Genomic DNA, 12,379 nt, shown 5'->3' on the forward strand with positions numbered 1-12,379 from the left:
GTGTATTCACTCTCCCAGTCTGTGTTCATTTAAACTGGTGTTTTGTGATAATGAGAACATACTTTAAGCCACTTAGGATTTTTTTTTTTTTTAAAGTTCACAATTGGTTTATGTTTTTAAATGTCTTGTGAATTTAAGATAAGGACAGTGGTTAGAACTGTAGACTCTCTGGAAGTGGAGAGAAGTTTATTCCGTGCTTGCATATGCAGATCTACCTATAAGGCAGAGTAACCACAGCTCAGATTGCCAAATACTTTTTCTTACAGAGATCCTGCTTTTGTTACAACTATGCCAGAATGTAATTATTTGGGATGAAGTTTCACATCATGAGTTTCTGCCTCTGGCTGAACTGATCATAATTTTGCCTTCTCAAGAAGAATTAAGATAAGGAATTGCTAATTATAAACAATCACACAAACTCCCTATTTGTAATTATTTTTTGAGAAGCTGTAGCATGTTCATGATTCTGACAGCAAGGAGTCTTTTGTTGACAAGAAGGAATTCCTCCTAAATTTGGCTGATTAAATTCTGAAAATCTGTGTGTGCCTGTGTGCATATATTTTATGGAATCATTGAAGGGTTTGGGTTGGAAAGGACCTTAAAGATCTGGTTCCAACCACCCTGCCATGGGCAGGGACACCTTCCACTAGACCAGGTGGCTCAGAGATCCATCCACCCTGCCCTTTAACACTTCTTGGGATAGAACATTGACAGCTTTTTACAGTTGCACACTTTTTCTCAAATCACTACTGGCTAACCTAACTGCAGAATTTATCTATATTAAAAGTAACACTACTCACAGGTTTTTTCCTCATCTGGTTTTAATCAGTACCTCATCCCTGGCTAGACAGCTGCTCAAACTGCCCTCAGAGATGTTTGTTACTGTGACAACACTTCTGGGTGATGCTGAGGAAGATACTCCAGCTGGACTTCTTTCCTCTGATCAGTAACTGAGCTTTTGTTTTTTATTTTCTGAGTAAACTGAGCAGAGGTTCAGGTTGTGATTTCTTTTTATTTAAAGTGCTCAGAGATATTAATGAACACATTCAGAATTTTAGTTGAAAAACTGTTAGATGTCTTCAACTGGATACTCAAGAGTATGAAAACAGACATCCAGCCTGTAGGGATAAACATATCCAGTGAATGGAAGATGATCCTGCAAAAAGAGAGTTTGTTTGTGTAATTACAGAAAATAATAATAATGCCTCAGCCACAAAAGGTGAAAATAACAGACACAACTTTTATCCTGTTGTTTTTATGGGGTTTGTTTGTCTGGGTTTTTTTCTGAGAGGAGTAGTGTTTTTTCTTTTTCACTTAAGGTTGTTATTCTCATGGAATTAGTATCTTGTCCACATTTTTGATTGTGTGATAGGAAAACAAATTACACTAAATTAATTAATACTTATCTAATTTAGCCCAACTTAACAAGTAGGTGATGAGTAGAGGATTCAGGAATGTTTGCTATAAGCTGATACCACATTTGGAGGGACAAATCATCTCTTGGTGAGAGAGTGCTTCTATGGTATCCTCTGTGTAGCAATCCTAGGTATTAATAGGTCTTAATAATATAAGATTCTCTACTTTCCCATAAAGTCAAGGAATTTGGGAAAGTGCTCTCCAAGAACAGAATTTTTGAGCTGAAAGTAATCTGCAGTCCGTTCCTATTAAATATGCAATTCCCAATCAAAAGTGGGGGTTACTCTTCTTCACTGGCATGACTGATAGCACCTGATGAAATACGTAGTAGTTTTTACTCAGGGGAATTACATATTTCCTCCAAGGGATAACATATTTCCTCCGAGGCCCAGCAGTAGAATTTCTGATGCTTGTAATGAAAGAGTTTTCTGCTGCACAGATTTGGACCTGAGTCCAGGAACTGCACCACTAAATCAAAAGCCTGATGCACTTGTATTTCATCTCAAAAGTCACCAGGTCCTGACTGTGATTAATTGGAATGGATAGGCTCTCATTCCTCTGAATTAATGCTCCTACAGAATTACATGGGACTATGTGAAGGGCAAGGTGCAATATGGGGAGCAGCAGCTTGGCCCTTGGTGGTGTGTTCAGTTTGTGTATTTGTTATGTAGCACCATTTTCCTGCATCTCTCTAAAAGAAAAGATGTTGACTATTGCTTGCAAAGTACTTTGGAAAATGGTAAGTATCAGTTCAAAGAAAATTAAATTTCCTTCCATGGGGCACAAAGCATTATATGGGTCTAATCCTCATTTATTGAGCAGAAGAGGTTCTGGTGGAAACACACTGACCTAATGGGCTGATTTGGGATGGCAATGCCAATGCTTTTTAACACTCTTACTGCTCCAGAGTTAAATAAGCTCACATTCTGGAGTAATGTTATAGAATTAACAAGTGAACTAATTCTCATTCTGAATCTCAGAAACAGTTAAGTAGAATGAAGCCTCAATATTCCATTAAGGTTTAAATGCATGGAAAATTAAGTTTCTGTACCTTTAATAAATGACGGGAGATTAGATTATTAGGTGGTTTCCTCAAACATTTGGGAAAGTACACTTTTCAGGGTAGATATTAGTGAACACGAGCATAAGACAGAACCATTCAGAGAAGGCTGTAGGAAATCTGCAAAATCCTATGAATCAGCTGTGCTGAGCAGCAGTGGGCATTGTACCTGGTGGGAAAATGTGTGACCTGGCTATGCTCCTCCCAGTACTCAAATTCAGATAGGCAGTACTGTGTAGACATGCTCAAACTGGCTCCCATTCTTCTGCCTTCACCGGAGCTGCTGCCTTCATGTTACTTTCCCCAAACTAGCCAAGAATGTGGCATCCCAGGAAATGGCTCACTAGAAGGGCAGTACAGATAAGCAGATGGCAAGAGCTAAGTTGCATTTCGGAATGCCCCATCTCCACAGCAGACATATTTATAATGTCTACTGCAGCATAGAGGTCCCTGAACTAAGCTTGGAAAGGCAATTTGGAATTTGAAACAATACAACCATGTCAAGGAATCGTCTGATAAGCTTTTCTTGGGCTTGTCTCTGGGATTTTTTTCTGGATCTGGGTCTCTTGCAGGGAGCTTCTGGGGCATCGGTTCACTCTCTCCCTGCTCCCACCCCTGCATTTGAGTTAACAGAGATGACTGAAGGCAGGGGCCAAAACAGATCAGGAGAGCACCAGTCAAGTTTCACACAGTTTTGGAGGGTTTTTGTGAATACTTTAACCCAGACTGTTTCATTGATCTCATGTACAGTCGCATTAACACAAGGGCACAAGGAACAAGCACCAGGAAATTTCTTTGAAACCGGAGAAAACATGCCAGGGGATTGCTCGGCCATTGAAGTACTCTGCTTCAGTTAGTTAGCGCTGCAGTAAGGCTCAGCTAATTAGCATGGGTGTAGAGTTGCCCTGACACAGTTACTCCGCTCGCAGGAGCTGATCCCTCGGCACGGCGCTGCAGCGCGATGCCCGGCGGGGAGCAGGGACGCGAGGGAAGCTGGAGGCACCACACGCACCCCACGCCTTGGCCAGCTCGCCATGCCTCGCCGGCGCCTCTTCCCGTGAGGGGTGGCGATCGGGCGGGCTGTGCCACCAACTGCGGGCTCTGGTGACATTTGGCACCTCCTGTGTCGGCCTTGTTCTTCCCCAGGCGACGGCACGAGGCACAGCCGGTTCCTCGTCCCCTGGCAGGGTCCGCCTGCCGGCGGTGCGGTACGAGCTCGTGTCAGCCTTCGGAGCCAGCCGCCAGAGCTCCTCGTGCCGCCCTGCCAGCGGGCACAGCCCGGGAGGAGCTGTGGGCACGGAGGGACCCGGGCGGGACCGCGGCCACCACGGCCGTGCGGGAGCAGGTGGCGGCGGGGCAGTCCCCGCCAGGGCTGCTGCGGGGCGGGGACGGAGGCGGTGGAGCAGCCCCGGCTCCGCTATCCGCGGTGACCCCGCTCCGGTTCCCCCTGAGGAAGCGGCGGAAGGTGCCGAAGGGCTCCGAGCGCAGCCGAGGCGGAGAGCGCGGGCGGGCTGGGCGGGGCCCTGGGCCGGGCCCGTCCGACCGCTCCCTCCGATAGGGGGCGGGCGCGGGCTGTGGGCTCTCCTCCGCGCCCCGCCCCGCCGCGCCCCGCCCGCCCAGCCCAGGCGCAGGAGCCGGAGCCGGCGGCGGGATCGGGATCGGCTCCGTGGTGCCGCGCTCCGCACCTGCTCTCCTTGGTCCGCACGGTGGCGGCGGCCGCGACGGCCGTGACGGCCTTCTGCGCCCCCTGGGGCAGCGGGGCGGCGGCGGCGCGGGGCGGCGCGGCAGGTACCGGGCAGGGCGGCGGGAGCGGCGCGGGGCGCGGGGAAAGTTGGCGCCGCCGGGGCGCCTCCGGGAGGCGGGGGCGGCGGTGCCGCCGGGGCCGCCCCCGCGCCTCCCTCCTCCTCCTCCCGCACCTCGGCGGGGCGGCGGAGTGCCGGGCGGCCGGCTGGCCCCGCGCCGGTGCTTGGCTCTCCGCCGGCCCCGCGGGAGCGCGGGGGCGAGCGCTGCTCCCGGCGGCCGGCGCGGGGGAAAGCGAGCGAGAAGGTGCGCGGCCGTGCAGGGCTGGGTGTCAGCCCGTCGCCCACCGAGCCGTGCCGTGCCCTCGGGGGACGGCGCTGCTCCTCTCCGCGTTGTCCCTCCGTTTTCTGTTCCGCTCCGCGCCTTGTGTGTTTAGCGCCGGGAACGGGGTAGGGCACGGGGAAGGTCCCGTCCCGTCCCCGGGCTCCCCTGCGCTCGCCTCTGCTGCCTGTTAATATGGGGCGAATTTGGCTTCTTCTCTTCCACCCCCAGAACGTTGGCAGAGCACCCGACTTCAGAGTATTCTCGAGCCCCGAGTGCCTCGGGCGTGTTTAGGAGACAGGGGAGCGCTGCGGGCGCACAGCGACCCTTCCCGTGCCCCTCCCCCGATGGGTCTGCCGAAGGATCAGAACCCCAAAGCCCGGAGATACAGTACTACAGACTAGTTAGCTGTAGCTGCTCCACCACGAAGGTTGCCGGGGCTCCACAACGGTTACTTTTCAGCATTTTGGGTGCTGACTTGCCCTGTGGAGATACAAAAATATCTAGTATATGTGTGATATATCTAAGATATATATAATATATCCATATATGTCAAGTGTGACAACTATTTGCCTCACTGGTGTTATGGAACAGATGCAACGGCAATAAAATAGGATGCTTCTTTTAATATAAAATTCTCATTCATCTTGCAGCACTTCTTGTTTCCTCTCTTGAATGAACTTATCCAAAGTAATTAGTCAGTCTCTCCTTCTTTCCTCTCTTTCAAAGATACAGTTGGGATTTTTTTGTCTTCTCTGCTACAATAGTCACTTCCCTTGTGGCACTCTTCAGCCTGTCACAAATTGCTACTGCTCTAATACCTATGCAACAGAAAGCAGAACAAGGTAGTTCTTTAATGCTGTTAAATATTGCTACTGCTACTCTGTTAATCACAAACTGTCTTTATAGTAGAAATGCATCTATTACTGAAGTATTCATTTTGCATAGTGTTGCATTGAAAGATTATTTATAAAAAGTGAATGTAGATTTATAGAATACTTCGTTTTGGAGGGCAGTTGCTCTTTCACTTTTTTTTAAACAAAATTTTTCTGAAACTAGTTGTACAAGAAGTTGTCCCTATTGCCTGAGTGGCTTTCATCATAAGGGAAACAGTCAACAAACAGAACTGTGGGGAAGAAGATTCTCCTCAGTTACCACATCTAGAAAGGCTTGCTCACCAATGCAATACTAATGCTAAATTTTTATGATGGTGATCTTCTCTGGCATTGTCCTGTGGCAAAAATGTCTTGAGAGGTTGGTGACAAATACCTGATACATTTTTGTTTTCTAGTTCATAAGAAAAAAATTTAATACTCCACATAGTTCTAAGTACACTTAACATAACAGCTCATTTGAAGGACTAGCTTGTGATGATAAGATTAATTTTGTTTCATTAAACACTCCAATATTGCTGGCAGTAGATTCCTGGAAGAACTTTTAACACTTGTCGTCTCTCTCTCTGACATAATAAGCATTTCTAATGTTCCCATATCAACTTTTTGCATCTTCTAAGATCGGGACAGTTCATTGTTTTAGGACATGACTTTGGATAATATCACTGTGTCATGTTGTACTTTACAGTATTTAACTCTTTACCTTCATGCTTCCAAAATACTTTCAGTACAAAGTAAGATGCTGATAAAGCTATAGTTGAGTGATATGCTATTAAATTGCAAAGCTCCATGACAGCTTTTCAATTCATCATTTTGTGTTATTGGTGTAGTATGCTTAAAGCAGTAGAGAGAAGCAACAAAAAAGTAGTAACAAAAAAGCTAGTGGTAGTATCATCATCTTGAATATGTTCATGGCTTACCACATGGTAAATCATGTTTTCATCCAATCCAGGAGTCTAAAATATCAGCTGATTTCTAAAGGTCTTGGGTGGACTGTTTTTTTAGTAGTCAGTATTATAGCAGAGACAGTTGTGCATAGTTTTCTAAGCTGTGACCTACTTTTTACACTGATGGGTAAATGATAGCTTTACATAGACACTGGAGGAGTAACCTTACATAGATACAACACCAAAAGTCTTGTGCACAGAAGTCATTAATGTTAGATTCTCCAAGGGGGACTAAATACCAGTACAGTGAACAGTTCTTCTGTTGTGTCACTTTATTCACAAGTAGTATTTGCCATGCTGGCATCTATACATAGAGGTATTTGTTCATTAAAACTCAACCAGTTAAAAGTAAAATGTAGTTTAGTGGTGATGAGGACCACAGTTACCAGTCTTATTGCTTTAAATGTGGTAAATATCAATTGTAAGTTTTATAGAAACCTTGTGGCGTGGGTTTGGATTTAGTTGTTGGGGTTTTTGTTGTTTGTCTGTTTTTTGACTGAGAAGCACATTCCCTAAGCTTCATAATTGTGACCTTGAGAACTGATGTCTGTCAGAGGCAACACTGTGTGCTCATCTACTGGAAAGTTCGCACAGGAAAATGAGAGAGCAGCATTTTTTACTCATTTTCCCAAAACTGCAGCTTTGAGTATATTAAGCAAAAAATATTTATTTTGCTTCCTCCTTGTATTTGTTGGTGTTTGTAGCATTGGTTTCTCTTTTGGGTACCTATGTGTAGCAGCACAGTGTACATTTTGTTCCATGGTGTTGAGTAGGTGATGTTAGTCAGCAAGAGAGATTTGGCACAACAATGATGAGAAGCCATAGCTCTTGGCATTTTAGCCCCTGATGGAAGCATCACATACCTTGGGCTGGAGCATGGGATGGTTCGCTTGAATAGGAATCAATCGAGTAACTCTGAACTGGGCTTGTCTCTTAAGAGAGAGACAGAGTAATCCAGGAAAGTGAAGTGTCAGTATTAACTAGAAATGCTCTGCCTGCAGTTTTGTCTTGGAGTTGGATGTTTTTCATGATCTGTGGTGTTTTCCTGTTCTCAAAGCCTAGAAGTCAGAAGGTGTATGTGGGCTTTCCTCATGACAAGTGGAAATTTATGGGAGGTAAATTATTCTTCTGTTGAGGTGTTTGCTAAGGAGAAAGAGCAGGCACACAAGCAGTTGGAGTGGAGTAACAGATGTGCTGCAAGTTTCATCCTGACGTACCTTGAGATAATTGATTCTAATCTCCCCATACCCTAAGATACCATTGCCTTCAGTCAGCATGTACTGAACCTCACTGAGTAGTTCTAATTTCTATTATTAGCATTGTAATATGAAACTCAGACACGCCCACTATGGGACTTTGTGTTCCTTCTCTTTCTTCTTTTAATATCTTGGCATTCATGAAATGTTACAAAATCAGATACTATAGAAAACACTGTCTGATACTTGCTTTTTATTGGTCTTAATTTTTCTTCCTATTGTCCAACTGCATTCACAATCTTGAAGAGCCTTCTTTCTGCAGAAAACACCAATACTTCATACATAATTTGGTTGCTTGAGTTGTGCTGAAATCTGGTCCATGCTGAAGTCTGGTCATGCTAGATGAAGTCTGTCTGCTAGATTTTGCTTTAGATTTCCATTACACATGAATAATGGTAACAAAGGGTTCCCATCTTCTGGGTCAAGAGGAATCAAGAGAGACTTGAAAACCTTGTAGGTTCTGGGTGCACTGCTCTACTGTTGTTCACCTGGTGAGTCTCACATGCTCTTGGCTTACAAGTTAGAGATGTCACAAAATATGGGCTCTGGGCATACATTTGGAATACAGGTTATCCATCTGGTACTACTCCTCAGGAAGATGCAAGGTATTTTTCTTCAGTTTCCAGGAAAAAGTTGAAAAAGATACAAGCAGAACTCTATCTGCCTCTTCACTGGTCTTGAGAGTTCCTCTGGCTTTGTCTGTCACACTTCTGTGGTTCAAGAGCCTTTTGGTCTCACGTTATCTTGCTGTCCCTTCTCAGCATGTGTCTTCATCCAATAACAATACTTCTCCTTTTAAGAAATCCAGTTCTTCTGTCCAAGAACTGTCACCACTGATTTAACAGGAGAGCATATCACTGCAGAAGGGATGTGGTGGCTCTCTGCAGGCTCTAGGTCCCTAAGTCTGAGCCAGCATGTTATCCTAATGGCCTCTGTTGGAAATGAAAATCATTATGAGTGGTCTTGTCTGATGTATCTCTCTGACTAAGGTCCCTCTGTTAAACTTCTGCAAATGTCTCTTCAATATGAAGATTACAGAACATTAGACCGGTAATGCAGTTTTACAAATATAATGGAAATCCTAGAAGCAGGGAAGCTTGTGCATGCTATGAGCATATGTTAATCTGTCATATTGGCTGTAATTTCATCAGTTCTCTCTCTTGGCAAGTTTAGGTTTGACACAAGCACAGCAGCATGTGTTGGGGGGGAGAGAGTGTCCTAAGCTTTGAATTATGACTAAAAACACTTCTGAGGAAACTGTGGTTTTCAGAATTTGGAGTTGAGAGGAACTCTTCAAGATAAGTGATCTCAATCACTTTTTTTGGGAGAAGGAGTATTAGGCTTTCTAAAAGGTGTTGTTTTGCCAAAAATGAAATGGGTTCTTTTCCCTGCATCACAAAGTTGAGATGCAGCCAAGCTAGTAAGTTGCATGCTTGTTTGTATTGACCAATTCAGTGAGTATGTTTCAAGAGGCAAGGTAGTAACCCTTGTCACAGCCACCTACTCTATCATCTTTGTCAACAGCCAGCTTTTATCTTACTAATTCAAGTTGGTGGCTGGTGCACTCTGATATTGGTTAAGTAATTACTCTCAATCAATACTGTGTTACTAAGGTAGTAACTTACCAGCTGCAGGTTCAGTCACTAGATTTGTTTTTGGAACTCTGCCACCAATATTAAGTGGTGTTGCTCATAGAAATTCATAAAAAGTGAAGCAAAAACTAGTCTTCAATTCAAACCTGTACATGTGTGTTATCTTAGGAGAAGTAAAGTTTTACAAGGAGTTCAAGGGGGTTTTAATAATTCAAGGTGAAAATAAAATCAGTGTGTTTTTAAGTTCTTTGCAAGAAGAAAACTGAGTGTACAGAAAGTGATTTCAACTCTGTTCCTCTATTGCAATGTAGTATAAAACTAATTGCGTACTCCTTTCAGTTCACATAACCTTTCAAACAAGTTAAAATATTTAGTTTCTGATGTTAAGGTGAACAATACAAAATATGCTTCACTTTTATATTTTCTGAAGAAGAAGTAATGGTAAAATTTGTGTGAAATCATAAAATGCTTCAGCCTTCGTAGCTGGCAAATACAGTTGCAGTGTTTTGGTGGTAGCTCTAATTTTGGTGATACTGACAGGTGCCAGTAGTACTAGCCAAGGCTTTTGCCTCAACAATATGGTTTAAAGGTCAAATTAAACGTGCATGTGCACAAAGTAAAGCTACCTTTTAAGTTTTTGTGTAGCAAGATGCAAAAAGCCTCTTTTTAAGTATTTTATTATTTATTCTCATCCAAACTTTTTTCTTCTCTTAGCCTGAGCAAGACTAAAAAATAGTTCTAGAGAAGGAGCAGCTGTGAGCAGCTGAAATCAACAGTGAAGTATTTCACTACTAAGTCAAATGCTGTTTTATTTGCACTTTGAAGTATGAAAGTAGTTATGATTTGACATCTTGTTCATTGATTTCCTGCTATCCTCTCCCTCCACCCCCAGAGAGATTTTAATCTGGAGTGTGCAGTGTTATGGAAAGACAGCGGTTCATAACACCAAGCTGTGATGAGTAACCATGGCTATTTCCCTAGCAAGTTATGTGATACAGTTACACTCTCTGGAATGACGCATTTTATGAATCAAAGCTGGGAGCCTGAGCTGTGACTTGTATACATGTGGGATTTCCTACTGTAGGGTTGTTCTTGTGTTGTTTGCCTGCAGTTCTGTGACTATGGATCCTCTTGTTCAACGTGGGGTGTTCCCCAGGGATTGGCCCAAGTATGCAGAGGTCTGATCTCTGCAGTTTCACTCAGCTTTGGTGTTTTTTTCTTTTAAACTTAAGGTTTTTATTCTGTGCATGTATAGTAGTACTCTGTTTCTACATCTGTGTCAATCTAAATGCTTTTCATAATTTTTGTGATTTGGGGTTTTTTTTTTTTGCATATTCTTACATAAATGAGGAGGGACTATGCTTCTGGAACTAAAATGGTGTAGATAGAGGCACACCTTTTGATTGAGGCAAATGTGAATGTGTACCTAAAGTTAATGACACGCAAGTTTTGGTGATTTTTTTTTTTTTTTTTTTTTTTTTTTTTTTTTGCCATGGTTTCAATGCTAGTGATTTGGAAGAAGGTGTCTTCTTGACTGTGTTGCTGATATTCTAACTAGCACGTTAAGAGCCTGTAGTTACAGCAGATTGTACTTTGGTCAAGCTGAAGATCAGGTAGCACATGTTAAAGTACAGCTTGCCTTATCTTCACATTGTTCTTTCAGAATATGTGAGTCCATGTTTACTATAGGAAAGAAAGGCATCTTTGAACAAACCTAGTGAGTACAAGCTGTCCTTATTGGGTTTCAGAGCTTGTTGTAGGATTAGATCATTTCTAGGTTTTGCACATGCTTCTAGCCATATATATATCAGTGAAGGTTTATTAAAACACTTTGGAAACTTGTTTAAAAACTTTTGTCTGGCATACTGGCCAACTGGGTGCATTAAGGTCATAGTTATGGTATAGTTCAAGCTTTTGTGATGTCCCTGGCTTCTTATTTTTTGGTTCAGTGTGTCAGTGGATTGTGTTGATTATCAAAAGACTTTAAGGGGATAAAATTATTGCACTCTGATAGTTTCTTCTTTCACATAAAATTGCCTGGACTACCGCTGTTTGATTAAGATTTCCACCCTTTCCTATGCCTAACTCAATTTTAAGTCTTGATTCTCTCCATTTGTGAATCGGGCAGTTGTTTATTAGAACAATCTTTCTATTAATAATAGTGTAAACCTGGTTGCCATCTGTTCTGCCCATTGCCACTTCCATCTATGACATTTTCAGATGCCTAAGAAAGATGTCACAATTTTCACTTGATGGAAACTCATTGATGAGCTTCACTTTCAGTAGAGCCTAAGCCACTCTAAAAATTGTCTTTTGCATTATTCTATTAATAATTAGTTTGAAAAGAGATCATGTCTTTTGAGAATATTTTTACAGCAAGACCTTACTGTTTTAATGATCATAAACCTTTCTATCTTCACAGCAAGATTTTGTAAGTGTAGTTTATTTTGTGTGGTGCCTGAAAATGTTGCTAAGAATTTAGCCATGCATGAGTGCTTAGTTAAAAAACTAAAGTTTTCCATGTATTTAATAAAACAGTTTAAAAAATGCAGTTGTAGACCAAGACAGCATAGGCTGCTTGGAGAGGTATGCAGCATTTGATGGCTGTATCATAGAAGGTTGCAAGCCAGTGATAAAAATCCAATACCGTTTTATAACCTAGAATTGTGGAAAACAGTTTGGGGTGGAATCAATGCTCTCTGGTTTACTCTAAAAGTATAAGCAATTTGAGGTATCACTGAGAAAATTCAGATGTGCAAATATTAGGCAACTCCTAATTTGTGAAAATACATGTGATACTTGTACTTTGTATATATAAAATTAACAGCTTTTAGTAAGACTGCACATAGGTGTAGGGTTTACATTTGCAGCCACAATGGAGGTTTTTCCTTCTTCTTGCTTTCAGATTTTTCGACTTTAGCAACACAGTTTTTCTTTGAAGTAGTTGCTAGAAAATTTAATAAGTAGAGGAAATTTTTACATGACCAGACCATTCAAGGAACACTAGAAATCAAGAAACCAAAAATTCCTGACGTATTTTAGAACTCCCCAGTAGTAAAGCAGCTGTCCTAATTGTAGCTTTCTAATAATTAAATTTAATGTTTTTTAAGTTTATTCTCCAGCTTTGGTTAATGTGCTTCCTATTCATAATGTA

General features: G+C 42.6%; 1 protein-coding gene across 2 annotated transcripts in view; it reads left to right on the plus strand.

The window, feature by feature from the left end:
* Positions 1–4,109: 4,109 nt before the first annotated feature.
* Positions 4,110–12,379, plus strand: part of PTPN3 (protein tyrosine phosphatase non-receptor type 3) — a 119,396-nt gene continuing 111,126 nt past the window's right edge. For both annotated transcript variants that reach the window (XM_084219187.1, XM_084219188.1), the window contains exon 1: positions 4,110–4,264. The gene's annotated coding sequence lies outside the window, so the exon portion shown is untranslated. The remainder of the gene's footprint in view (positions 4,265–12,379) is intronic.

The sequence above is a fragment of the Fringilla coelebs genome (genome assembly GCF_963513975.1).
Source record: "Fringilla coelebs genome assembly, chromosome: 1".
Classification (NCBI taxonomy): domain Eukaryota; kingdom Metazoa; phylum Chordata; class Aves; order Passeriformes; family Fringillidae; genus Fringilla; species Fringilla coelebs.